Genomic DNA, 13911 nt, shown 5'->3' with positions numbered 1-13911 from the left:
TGTTCCAGGTGAGGCCCGATGGAGACCACAGGAACCAGGTCCAGGAGAGCCCCATATGGGAACCAGAGCCACGAGATCCAGGTGAGGTCCAGGTGGGACCACAGTCACAAGGTCCAGGTGAGGCGCAGATGGCAACAGGATTCACCAAGTCCAGGTGAGGCCCAGGTGGCGACCAGTCACCACATCCAGGCGCGGACCAGCTAAGGAGCAGATTCACCAGGCCGAAGTGAAGCCCAAAGGGTGACCAGAGTCACCAGGTAAGGGTAAGGCCCAGAGGGGGAACCAGAGTAACCAGTTTAGTTTGAGACCCAGAATGGGACCGGAGGTCCCTGGTCAAAGTGAGGCCCAGGTGTGGAATAGAGTATCCAGGGTGAGGATCATTGGGTCCATCACCCATTGATGCCTGGGTGAGGACCAGAGTCGCTGGGGCCATGCAGGCCCAGATGGGGAAAAGAATCACTAGTTCCTGGTGAGGCAACAATAAGACCACAGTCAGCAGTATCAGCTGAGCCTCTTGCGGGAACCAGAGCCACTCTATCCAGCTGAGTCCCAGGTCCAGGTGAGGCTCCCGTGAGGACCAGATTTATTAAGTCGAATTGAGGCATAGCTGGGGACAAGAGTCACCAGGTCTGGGTGCAGCCTAAGTTGGGCTAGATCAGCAGTTCTGAGTTAGGTCAAAGTGGGGACGAGAGATGCCAGTTCCAGGTGAGGCCAAACTGAGGACCAGAGTCACCAGATCCATGTGAGGTCCATGTTTGAAAGAAAGTCACCAGGTCCGGGAGAGGTCCAGGTGGGGACCAGAGTCACCAGTTCCAGGTGAGGCCAAGAAGGAGTCCACAGATATCAGGTCCAGGTGGGGAAGAAAGTCACCAGGACTGGGTGAGGCCTAGATGGGGACCAGATACACAAGGTCCAGGTGATATCCAGATGATTACCCGACTTACCAGTTCCGGGTGAGGACCAGGTAAGGACAAGATTCATCAGGTCCAATGAGGCCCACGTGGGAACCTGTGTCACCAGGCATAGGTGAGGCCCAGGTGGCAACCCCACTGACCAGGTCCAGGTGAGGCCAACCTGCAGGCCACACAGAGGAACCATGTCCCGATGATGACCATGTAGAGACCAGACTTACCAGGTCCAAGTGAGGCCTAACTGCAGGCCATGCAGTGGAACCATGTCCCCATGATGCCCAGGTAGGGTCCAGAGTCACCAGGTCCAAAAGAGGCCCAGATGGTGCATATTCACTAGGTCCAAGTGAGGCCCAGTTGACGACCAGAGTCACCAGATCTGGTTGAGGCCTAGAAGGGTACCAGAATCACCTGGTCCAGGTGACATCCAGATGGGTACCAGAGTCACCAGTTCAGGGTGAGGCCCAGAGAGGTTCCAGAGTCATCATGTCCAGGTGAGGCTCAGGTGTGGAACAGAGTATCCAGGTCATAATGGTCCACAGGTGAGGACCAGAGTCACCAGATCTGGGTGAGGCCCAGTTAGGATCAGAGTCACCAGTTCCAGGTGAGGCCAAGAAAGAGTCCACAGCAATCAGGTCCAGGTGGGGAACAAAGTCACCAGGACTGGGTGAGGCCCAGATGGGGACCAGAATCACCAGGTCCAGGTGAGGCCCAGGTGGTGACCAGAGTCCCTGGGTCTGGGAGAGGCCAGGTAAGGACCAGATTCACCAGGTCCAAGAGGCCGACGTGGGGACCTGAGTCACCAGGTATGGGTGACGCCCAGCTGTCAACCCCACTCACCAAGTCCAGGTGAGGCGAACCTTCAGGCCAAAGTTACCAGATCCAGGTGAGGCCCTAGTGGGCACCTGAGTCACCAGGGAAATGTGAGTCTACAAGAACACCACAGTCACCAGGTCCAGGTGTGGTTCATGTAGGAACGAGAGTCACCAGGTCCAGGGGAGACCCAGGTGGGGAACACAGTCACCAGGTCCTGATTGAGGCCTAGGTGGGGGGACGAGAGTCATCAGGACCAGTTGAGGCCAAAGAATGGAGCAAAGTTATCATATCCAGGTGAGGCCCATATGGGGAACAGAGTAACAATGTCCCATTGATGTCAGGTGGGAAAAGAGTCACAAGGTCAGACGAGGCCTAAGTGAAGAGTAGATTCATCAGGTCCTGTTGAGGCCTAGTTGAGAACCAGTGTCCACAGCTCCGCTGAGTCTCAGAGGGGGACCAGAGTCACCGGTTCTGGTGATATCCAGGTGGGGACCAGAGTCAACCCGTCAGGGTGAGGCCCAGAGAGGAAGGTGAATCACTAGGTCCAGGTGAGGCCCCTATGTGGAACTGAGAAACCAGGTCCCATGATGCCCATATGAGGACCTGAGTCACCAGGACCAGGTGATTTCCCTGTGGGAACCAGTCACCTCATCCAGGTGAGGCCAAGGTGGGACCTCTATCACCAGGTCCAGGTGAGGCCCAGGTATATAAGAGAGTATCCAGGTCCCAATGATGCCCAGGTAAGGACCAGAGTCAACAGGTCCAGGAGAGGCCCAAATATGGATCAGAGTCATTGTGTTCCAGGTGAGGCCAGATGGAGACCACAGGAACCAGTTACAGGAGACCCCATATGGGAACCAGAGCCACCAGATCCAGGTGTGGTCCAGGTGGGACCACAGTCACCAGGTCCAGGTGACGCGCAGGTGGCAACAGGATTCACCAAGTACATGTTAGGCACAGGTGGCGAACAGTCACCAGATCCAAGTGATGACAAGCTAAGGACCAGATTCACCAGGCCCAAGTGAAGCCCAAGGGGTGACCAGAGTCACCAAGTAAGGGTGAGGCCCAGAGGGGGAACCAGAGTAACCAGTTTAGTTTGAGGCCCAGAATGGGACCAGAGGTCCCTGGTCAAAGTGAGGCCCAGGTGTGGAATAGAGTATCCAGGTCCCAATGATGCCTGGGTGAGGATCAGAGTCACCAGGGCCATGCAGGCCCAGATGGGGAACAGAATCACTAGGTCCTGATGAGGCATAGTATAAGACCACAGTCACCAGTATCAGGTGCGCCCCTTGTGGGAACCAGAGCCACTCAATCCAGCTGAGTCCCAGGTCCATGTGAGGCCCACGTGAGGGGCAGATTCATCAAGTCGAATTGAGGCATAGCTGGGGACAAGTGTCACCAGGTCTCGGTGCGGCCTCGGTGGGGCAATATTCAGCAGTTCTGAGTTACGTCAAAGTGGGGAAGAGAGACACCAGGTACAGGTGAGGCCAAACTGAGGACCAGAGTCAGCAGATCCAGGTAAGGTCCATGTTGGAAAGTGAGTCAGCAGGACCAGGAGAGGTCCAGGTGGGGACCAGAGTCACCAGATCCAGGTGAAGTTCAGGTGGGGACCAGAGTCATCAGATCCAGGTGAAGCCCAGGTAGGGACCAGAGTCACTAGCTCCAGATGAGGCCCAGGTGAGGACCAGAGTTACCAGGTACACGTGAGGCCCCGGTGGGGATCAGAGGCAACATGTCCATGTGAGTCTGGCTTGGGGACCATGGTCAACAGGTCTACTTGAGGCCCAGGTGTGGAACACAGTAAGCAGGTCCAGGTGAGTCCCCGGTGGTGACAAGAGTCACCACGTCCAGGTGAGGCCCAGATGGGTACCAGGATCACCAGGTCCTGGGGAGGCCATTGAAAGAACCAGAGTCAACAATTCGAGGTCAGGCGCAGGTGGCAACCAGGGTCAGAAGGTCCAAGTCAGGCCAAAGTGGGGTTCACAGTCACTAGGGCACGGTGACACCCAGAGGGGGACCAGAGTCACTTGGTCCAGGTGAGGCCACTTGTGGAACATAGTCACCGGGTCCCAATTTTACCCAGTTGAGGACCATGGTCAACAGGGCCAGGTAAAGCCCAGATGGGGACCGGAGTCCCCAAATCCAGGTGAAGCCCAGGTGGGGACCACAGTCACCAGAGCCAGGGTAGTCTCATGTGCAGACCAGAATCACCAGGTCCAGGTGAGGTGCAGGTGGCAACCACACTCAGCAGGTCCCGGTGAGGCCCTGGTGGGGATCAGAGTCACGAGGTACATGAGAAGCTAGAAATACTGCAGCCACCTGGTCCACATTATGTCCATGTGGGAAGGAGAATCACCAGTTAAAGGTGATGACCACGTGAGGATCCGACTCACCATGTCCAGGTGAGGCCCTGGTGGGAACCAGTGTCACCATGTCCAGGTGTGGCCCTGGTGAAGACCAGAGTTAATAGGTCCGGCAGGGTCACTGTTAGTGAACAGTGTAACCATATCCTGATGCTACCCAGGTGGGTATCAGAGATACCAGGTCCTGGTGAGGGTCAGGAGGGACCAGAGACATGAGGTCCAGGTGAGGTCCCGATGGGAACCACAGTCACCAGGTCAGATGAGGCCATGCATAGGATCAGAGTCACCAATTACAGTTGAGGCCCAGGTGGAACCAGAGTCACCTGGTACAGAAGAGGCCAAAGTCAGGACCAGAGGTACCGGAATCAGGTCAGTCCCAGTGGGGAATAGGGTAATCATGTCCCAATGATGCCCAGGTAGAACCAGAGTGACCAGGTCAGACGAGGCGCAGGTGGAGATCATATTCACTAGGTCCTGGTGAGGCCCAGTTGAGGACCAGTGTCACCAGGTCTAGTTGAGGCCTAGAGGGGTACCAGATTCACCTGGTCTGGGTGACATCCAGGTGGGGACCAGAGTCACCAGAGCCAGGTGAAGTCCAGGTGGTGACCAGAGTCACTAGGTCCAGATGAGGCCCAGGTGAGGACCAGACTTACCAGGTACACGTGAGGCCCCGGTGGGGATCAGAGGCAACAGGTCTATGTGAGGCCGGCTTGGGGACCATGGTCAACAGGTCTACTTGAGGCCCAGGTGTGGAACAGAGTAAGCAGGTCCAGGTGAGTCCCCGGTGGTGACAAGGGTCACCACGTCCAGGCGAGGCCCAGGTGGGGACCAGGATCACCAGGTACAGTTGAGGCCCTTGAAAGAACTAGAGTCTACTGGCACAAAAACAGACACATAGATCAGTGAAACAGAATAGAGAATCCAGAAGTGGTCCCTGAACTTTATGGGCAACTAATATTCGATAAAGGAGGAAAGACTATCCATTGGAAGAAAGACAGTCTCTTCAATAAATGGTGCTGGGAAAATTGGACATCCACATGCAGAAGAATGAAACTAGACCACTCTCTTTCACCATACACAAAGATAAACTCAAAATGGATGAAAGATCTAAATGTGAGACAAGATTCCCTCAAAATCCTAGAGAAGAACACAGGCAACACCCTTTTTGAACTCGGCCATAGTAACTTCTTGCAAGATACATCCACGAAGGCAAAAGAAACAAAAGCAAAAATGAACTATTGGGACTTCATCAAGATAAGAAGCTTTTGCACAGCAAAGGATACCGTCAACAAAACTCAAAGACAACCTACAGAATGGGAGACGATATTTGCAAATGACATATCAGATAAAGGACTAGTTTCCAAGATCTATAAAGAACTTATCAAACACAACACCAAAGAAACAAACAATCCAATCATGAAATGGGCAAAAGACATGAACAGAAATCTCACAGAGGAAGACATAGACATGGCCAACATGCACATGAGAAAATGCTCTGCATCACTTGCCATCAGGGAAATACAAATCAAAACCACAATGAGATACCACCTCACACCAGTGAGAATGGGGAAAATTAACAAGACAGGAAACAACCAATGTTGGAGAGGATGCGGAGAAAAGGGAATCCTCATACACTGTTGGTGGGAATGTGAACTGGTGCAGCCACTCTGGAAAACGGTGTGGAGGTTCCTCAAACAGTTAAAAATATACCTGCCCTACGACCCAGCAATTGCACTGTTGGGTATTTTCCCCAAAAAGGCAAATGCAATGAAACGCCGTGACACCTGCACCCCGATGTTTATAGCAGCAATGGCCACGATAGCCAAACTGTGGAAGGAGCCTTGGTGTCTACGAAAGATGAATGGATAAAGAAGATGTGGTTTATGTATACAATGGAATATTACTCAGCTATTAGAAATGACAAATACCCCCCATTTGCTTCAACGTGGATGGAACTGGAGGGTATTATGCTGAGTGAAGTAAGCCAGTCGGAGAAAGACAAACATCATATGTTCTCATTCATTTGGGGAATATAAATAATAGTGGAAGGGAATATAAGGGAAGGGGGAAGAAATGTGTGGGAAATATCAGAAAGGGAGACAGAACGTAAAGACTGCTAACTCTGGGAAACGAACTAGGGGTGGGAGAAGGGGAGGAGGGCGGGGGGTGGGAGTGAATGGGTGACGGGCACTGGGGGTTATTCTGTATGTTAGTAAATAGAACACCAATAATAAAAAATAAATTTAAAAAAAAAAAGAAAAAGAAAGAACCAGAGTCAACAGGTCGAAGTCAAGCGCAGGTGGCAACCAGGGTCAGCAGTTCCAAGTCAGGCCAAAGTGGGGTTCACAGTCATTAAGGCACGGTGAGACCCAGAGGGGGACCAGAGACAACTGGACCAGGTGAGGTCCATTTGTGGAACACAGTCACTGGGCCCCAATTGTGCCCAGTTGAGGACCATGGTCAACAGGGCCAGGTAAGGCCCAGATGGGGACCGGAGTCCCCAAATCCAGGTGAAGACCAGGTGGGGACCACAGTCACCAGATCCAGGGTAGTCTCAGGTGCAGACCAGAATCACCAAGTCCAGGTGAGGTGCATGTGGCAACCACGCTCACCAGGGCCCGGTGAGGCCCTGGTGGGGACCAGAGGCACGAGGTACATGAGAAGCTAGAAACACTGCAGCCACTAGGTCCACAGGATGTCCATGTGAGAACGAGAATCACCAGTTACAGGTGAGGACAAGGTGGGGATCCGAATCACCATGTAAAGGTGAGACCCAGGTGGGAACGAGTGTCACCAGGTCCAGGGGTGGCCCAGGTGAAGACCAAAGATAATAGGTCCGGCTGGGTCACTGTTAGTGAACAGTGTAACCATATCCTGATGCTACCCTGGTGGGTACCAGAGACACCAGGTCCTGGTGAGGCCCAGGTGGGACCAGAGATATGAGGTCCAGGTGAGGTCCCGATGGGAACCACAGTCACCAGGTCTGGTGAGGCCATGCTTCGGATCAGAGTCACCAGTTACTGGTGAGGCCCAGGAGGAGCCAGAGTCACCTGGTACAGAAGAGGCCAAAGTCAGGACCAGAGTTACCAGGATCAGGTCAGTCCCAGTGGGGAATAGAGTAACCATGTCCCGATGATGCGCAGGTAGAACCAGAGTCACCAGGTCCAGATGAGGAGCAGGTGGGAAGCATATTCTCTAGGTCTCGGTGAGGCGCACTTGAGGACCAGAATCCCCAGGTCTAGTTGAGGCCTAGAGGGGTACCAGATTCACCTGGTCTAGGTGACATCCAGATGGGGAGCAGAGTCACCATGTCAGTGTGAGGCCCAGAGGGGACCCAGAGTCATCATGTCCAGGTGAGGCTCAGGTGTGGAACAGAGATCCAGATCATAATGGTCCACAGGTGAGGACCAGAGTCACCAGATCTGGGTGAGGCCCAGTTAGGATCAGAGTCACCAGTTCCAGGTGAGGCCAAGAAGGAGTCCACAGCAATCAGGTCCAGGTGGGGAACAAAGTCACCAGGACTGGGTGAGGCCCAGATGGGGACCAGATTCACCAGGTCCAGGTGATTCCCAGGTGGTGAACAGAGTTACCAGTTCCAAGTGAGGACCAGGTAAGGACCAAATTCACCAGGTCCAAGTGAGGTCCACGTGGGTACCTGTGTCACCAAGCATGGGTGAGGCCCAGGTGGCAACCCCACTCCCCAGGTCCAGGTGAGGCCAATCTGCAGTCCATGCAGAGGAATCATGTCCCGATGATGCCCAGGTAGGGAACAGAGTTACCAGGTCCAGGTGAGGCCAACCTGCAGGCCATGCAGTGGAAACATGTCCCGATGATGCCCAGGTAGGGACCAGAGTCACCTGGTGCAAATGAGGCCCAGATGGAGCATATTCACTAGGTCCAGTGAGGCCCAGTTGAGGACCACTGTCACCAGATCTGGTTGAGGCTTAGAGGGGTACCAGAATCACCTCGTACAGGTGACATCCAGATGGGGACCAGAGGCATCAGATCAGGGAGAGGCCCAGAGTGGTTCCAGAGTCATCATGTCCAGGTTAGGCTCAGGCGTGGAACAGAGTCACCAGGAACCAATGATGCCCAGGTGAGGCCCAGAGTCACCAGATCTGGGTGACGCTCAGATAGAATCAGAGTCACCAGTTCGAGGTGAGGCCAAGAAATAGTCCACAGCAATCAGGTCCATGTGGGAACAAAGTCACCAGAACTGGGTGAGGCCCAGATGTGGACTAGATTCACCAGTTCCTAGTGAGGCCCAGGTGGTGACCAGAGTCCCCGGGTGTGGTAGAGGACCAGGTAAGGTCCAGATTCACCAGGTCCAAGAGACAAACGTGAGGACCTGAATCACCAGGTGTGGGTGAGGCCCAGGTGACAACACCACTCACAAGGTCCAGGTGAGGCCAACCTGCAGGCCAGAGTCACCAGATGCAGGTGAGGCCCTTGTGGGTACCGGACTCACCAGGTAAATGTGAGTCTAGAAGAACACCACAGTCACCAGGTCCAGCTGTGGTTCATGTGGGAACGAGAGTCACCAGATCCAGGTGAGACCCAGGTGTTGACCACAGTCACCAGGTCCAGATTGAGCCCTAGGTGGGGGGACCAGAGTCATCAGGACCAGTTGAGGCCAAAGTGTGGAGCAAAGTTATCATGACCAGGTGAGGCCCAGGTGGGGAACAGTGTAACCATGTCCCATTGATGCCAGGTGAGAAAAGAGTCACAGGTCCAGACGAGGCCTGAGTGAGGAGTAGATTCACCAGGTCTTGTTGAGGCCCAGTTGAGGACCAGTGTCCCCAGCTCCGGGTGAGTCCCAGAAGGGGACTAGAGTCATGCGGTTCTGGTGATATCCAGGTGGGGTCCAGACTCACCACGTCAGGGTGAGGCCCAGAGGGGGACCAGAATCACTAGGTCCACTTGAGGCCCCGATGTGGAAGTGAGAAACCAGGTCCCATGATGCTCATATGAGGACCTGAGTCACCAGGTCCAGGTGAGCTCCCTGTGGGAACCAGTCACCTCTTCCAGGTGAGGCTCAGGTGGGACCACAGTCCCCGGTCCAGGTGAGGCCCAGGTATATAACAGAGTATCCAGCTCCCAATGATGCCGAAGTAAGGACCAGAGTCAACAGGTACAGGAGAGGCCCATATATTGTTCAGAGTCATTGTGTTCCAGGTGAGGCCTGATGGAGACCACAGGAACCAGGTCCAGGAGAGCCCCATATGGGAACCAGAGCAACCAGATCCAGGTGAAGTCCAGGTTGGACCACTGTCACAAGGTCCAGGTGAGACGCAGTTAGCAACAGGATTCACCAAGTCCAGGTGAGGCCCAGGTGGCGACCAGTCACCATATCCAAGTGAGGACCAGCTAAGGACCAGATTCACCAGAGCCTATTGAACCCCAACGGGTGACCAGAGTCACCAGGTAAGGGTGAGGCCCAGTGTGGAACCAGAGTAACCAGTTTAGTTTGAGGCCCAGAATGGGACCAGAAGTCTCTGGTCAAAGTGAGGCACAGGTGTGGAATACAGTATCCAGGGTGAGGATCATTGGGTCCATCACCCAATGATGCCTGGGTGAGGACCAGATTCACTAGGGCCTTCCAGGCCCAGATGGGGAACAGAATCACTACGTCCTGGTGAGGCATAGAATAAGACCACAGTCAGCCGTGTCAGGTGTGCCCCTTGTGGGAACCAGAGCCACTTTATCCAGCTGAGTCCCAGGTACATGAGAGGCACACGTGAGGACCAGATTCATCATGTCGAATTGAGACATAGCTGGGGACAAGAGTCACCAGGTCTGGGTGCGGCCTAGGTGGGGCAAGATTCAGCAGTTCTGAGTTAGGTCAAAGTGGGGACGAGAGACACCAAGTCCAGGTGAGGCCAAACTGAGGACCAGAGTCACCAGATCCACATGAGGTCCATGTTGGAAAGGAGTCACCAGGTCCAGGAGAGGTCCAGGGGTGGACCAGAGTCACCAGATCCAGGTGAAGTCCAGGTGGGGACCAGAGTCACTAGGTCCAGATGAGGCCCAGGTGAGGACCAGAGTTACCAGGTACACGTGAGGCCCCGGTGGGGATCAGAGGCAACATGTCCATGTGAGTCTGGCTTGGGGACCATGGTCAACAGGTCTACTTGTGTCCCAAGTGTGGAACACAGTAAGCAGGTCCCGGTGAGTCCCCGGTGGTGACAAGAGTCACCACGTCCAGGTGAGGCCCAGGTGGGGACCAGGATCACCAGGTCCAGGGGAGGCCCTTGAAAGAACCAGAGTCAACAGTTCGAGGTCAGGCGCAGGTGGCAACCAGGGTCAGCAGGTTCAAGTCAGGCCAAAGTGGGGTTCACAGTCACTAGGGCACGGTGACACCCAGAGGGGTACCAGAGTCACTTGGTCCAGGTGAGGCCACTTGTGGAACACAGTCACCGGGTCCCAAATTTGCCCAGTTGAGGACAACCCCACTCACCAGGTCCAGGTGAGGCCAACCTGCAGGCCATGCCGTGGAACCATATCCCGATAATGCCCAGGTAGGGACCAGAGTCACCAGGTCCAAATGAGGCCCAGATGGGTTATATTCACTAGGTCCAGGTGAGGCCCAGTTGAGGACCAGAGTCACCAGATCACCTTGAGCCCTAGAGGGGTACCAGAATCAGCTGGTCCAGTTGACATCCAGATGGGGACCAGAGTCACCAGGTCAGAGTGAGTCCCAGAGAGGTTCCAGAGTCATCATGTCCAGGTGAGACTAAGGTGTGGAACAGAGTTACCAGGTATCAATGATGCCCAGGTGAGGACCAGAGTCACCAGATGTGGGAGACGCACAATAGGATCAGAGTCACCAGTTCCAGGTGAGGCCAAGAAAGAGTCCACAGCAATCAGGTCCATGTGGGAACAAAGTCACCAGGACTGGGTGAGGCCCAGATGTGGACTAGATTCACCAGTTCCTGGTGAGGCCCAGGTGGTGACCAGAGTCCCCGGGTGTGGGAGAGGACCAGGTAAGGCCCAGATTCACCAGGTCCAAGAGACCAACGTGAGGACCTGAATCACCAGGTGTGGGTGAGGCCCAGGTGGCAACCCCACTCACCAGGTCCAGGTGAGGCCAACCTGCAGGCCAGAGTCACCAGATGCAGGTGAGGCCCTTGTGGGTACCGGACTCACCAGGTAAATGTGAGTCTAGAAGAACACCACAGTCACCAGGTCCAGCTGTGGTTCATGTGGGAACGAGAGTCACCAGGTCCAGGTGAGACCCAGGTGGGGACCACAGTCACCAGGTCCTGATTGAGGCCTAGGTTGGGGGACCAGAGTGATCAGGACCAGTTGAGGCCAAAGTGCGGAGCAAAGTTATCATGTCCAGGTGAGGCCCAGGTGGGGAACAGAGTAACCATGTCCCACTGATGCCCGGTGGGAAAAGAGTCAGAAGGTCCAGACGAGGCATAAGTGAGGAGTAGATTCATCAGGTCCTGGAGAGGCTCAGTTGAGGACCAGTGTCCTCAGCTCCGGGTGAGTCCCAGAAGGGGACCAGAGTCACCCGGTTCTGGTGATATCCAGGTGGGGACCAGAGTTACCACGTCAGGGTGAGGCCCAGAGTGGCATGAGAACCACTAGGTCCAGGTGAGGCCGCGATGTGGAACTGAGAAACCAGGTCCCATGATGCACATATAAGGACCTGAGTCACCAGGTCCAGGTGAGGTCCCTGTGGGAACCAGTCACCTCGTCCAGGTGAGGCCCAGGTGTGACCACAGTGACCAGGTCCAGGTGAGGCCCAGGTATATAAGAGAGTATCCAGGTCTCAATGATGCCCAGGTAAGCACCAGAGTCAACAGGTGCAGGAGAGGCCCAAATATGAATCAGAGTCATTGAGTTCCAGGTGAGGCCAGATGGATGCCACAGGAACCAGGTCCAGGAGAGCCCCATATGGGAACCAGAGCCACCAGATCCAGGTTAGGTCCAGGTGAGGCGCAGGTGGCAACAAGACTCACCAAGTCCAGGAGAGGCCCAGGTGGCGACCAGTCACCAGATCCAGGTGCGGACAATTAAGGACCAGATTCACCAGGCCCAAGTGAAGCCCAAGGGGTGACCAGAGTCACCAGGTAAGGGTGAGGCCCAGAGGGGATCCAGTTAACCAGTTTAGTTTGGGGCCCAGAATGGGACCAGAGGTCCCTGGTCAAAGTGAGGCCCAGGTGTGGAATAGAGTATCCAGGTCCCAATGATGCCTGGGTGTGGACCAGAGTCACTACGGCCATGCAGGCCCAGATGGGGAACAGAATCACTAGGTCCTGGTGAGGCATAGAATAAGAACACAGTCACCAGTATCAGGTGAGCCCCTTGGGGGAAACAGAGCCACTCTATCCAGCTGAGTCCCAGGTCCATGAGAGGCCCACGTGAGGACCAGATTCATCAGGTCGAATTGAGGTATAGCTGGGGACAAGAGTCACCAAGTCTGGGTGCGGCCTAGGTGGGGTAAGATTCAGCAGTTCTGAGTGAGGTCAAAGTGGGGACGAGAGACATCAGGTCCAGGGGAGGCCAAACTGAGGACCAGAGTCAACAGATCCAGTTGAGGTCATGTTGGAAAGAGAGTCACCAGGTCCAGGAGAGGTCCAGGTGGGGACCAGAGTCACCAGATCCAGGTGATTCCCAGTTGGGGACCAGAGTCACCAGATCCACCTGAAGCCCTGATGGAGACCAGACTCACTAGGTCCAGATGAGTCCCAGGTGAGGACCAGAGTAACCAGGTACACGTGAGCTCCGGTTTTGATCAGAGGCAACAGGTCCATGTGAGGCCGGCTTGGGGACAATGGTCAACAGGTCTACTTGAGGCCCAGGTATGGAACACAGTAAGCAGGTGCAAGTGAGTCCCCGGTGGTGACAAGAGTCACCACGTCCAGGAGAGGCCCAGGTGGGGACCAGGATCACCAGGTACAGGGGAGGGCCTTGAAAGAACCAGAGTCAACAGTTCGAGGTCAAGCGCATGTGGCAAACAGGATCAGCAGGTCCAAGTCAGGCCAAAGTGGGGTTCACAGTCACTAGGGCACGGTGAGACCCAGAGGGGGACCAGAGTAACCTGGTCGAGGTGAGGTCCAGTTGTAACACAGTCACCGAGTCCCAATTTTGCCCAGTTGAGGACCATGGTCAACAGGGCCAGGTGAGGCCCAGATGGGGACCGGAGTCAAATATCCAGGTGAGGCCCAGGTGGGGACCACAGTCAACAGATCCAGGGTAGTCTCAGTTGCAGACCAGAATCACCATGTCCATGTGTGGCCCAGGTGAAGAGCAGAGTTAATAGGTCCGGCTGGGTCACTGTTAGTGAAGAGTGTAACCATATCCTGATGCTATCCAAGAGGGTACCAGAGACACAAGGTCCTGGTGAGGGCCAGGTGGGACCGGAGACATGAGGTCCAGGTGAGGTCCCGATGGGTTCCCCAGTCACCAGGTCAGGTGAGGCCATGCTTAGGATCAGAGTCACCAGGTACAGGTGAAGCCCAGGTGGAGACAGAGTCACCTGGTACAGAAGAGGCCAAAGTCAGGACCAGAGTTACCAGGATCAGGTCAGTCCCAGTGGGGAATAGAGTAACCATGTCCCGATGATGCCCAAGTAGAACCAGAGTCACCAGGTCCAGATGAGGCGCAGGTTTGGAGCATGTTCACTAGGTCCCGGTGAGGCCCAGTTGAGGACCAGAGTCACCAGGTCAAGTTGAGGCCTAGAGTGGTACCAGATTCACCTGGTCTAGGTGACATCCAGATGAGGACCAGAGTCACCAGATCTGGGGGAGGCCCAGTTAGGATCAGAGTCACCAGTTCCAGTTGAGGCCAAGAAGGAGTCCACAGCAATCAGGTCC

This window comes from Canis lupus, chromosome 38 (assembly GCF_048164855.1).
Source record: "Canis lupus baileyi chromosome 38, mCanLup2.hap1, whole genome shotgun sequence".
Lineage (NCBI taxonomy): Eukaryota > Metazoa > Chordata > Mammalia > Carnivora > Canidae > Canis > Canis lupus.
The sequence above is the reverse complement of the archived record's forward strand: the minus strand, read 5'-3'. Positions refer to the sequence as shown.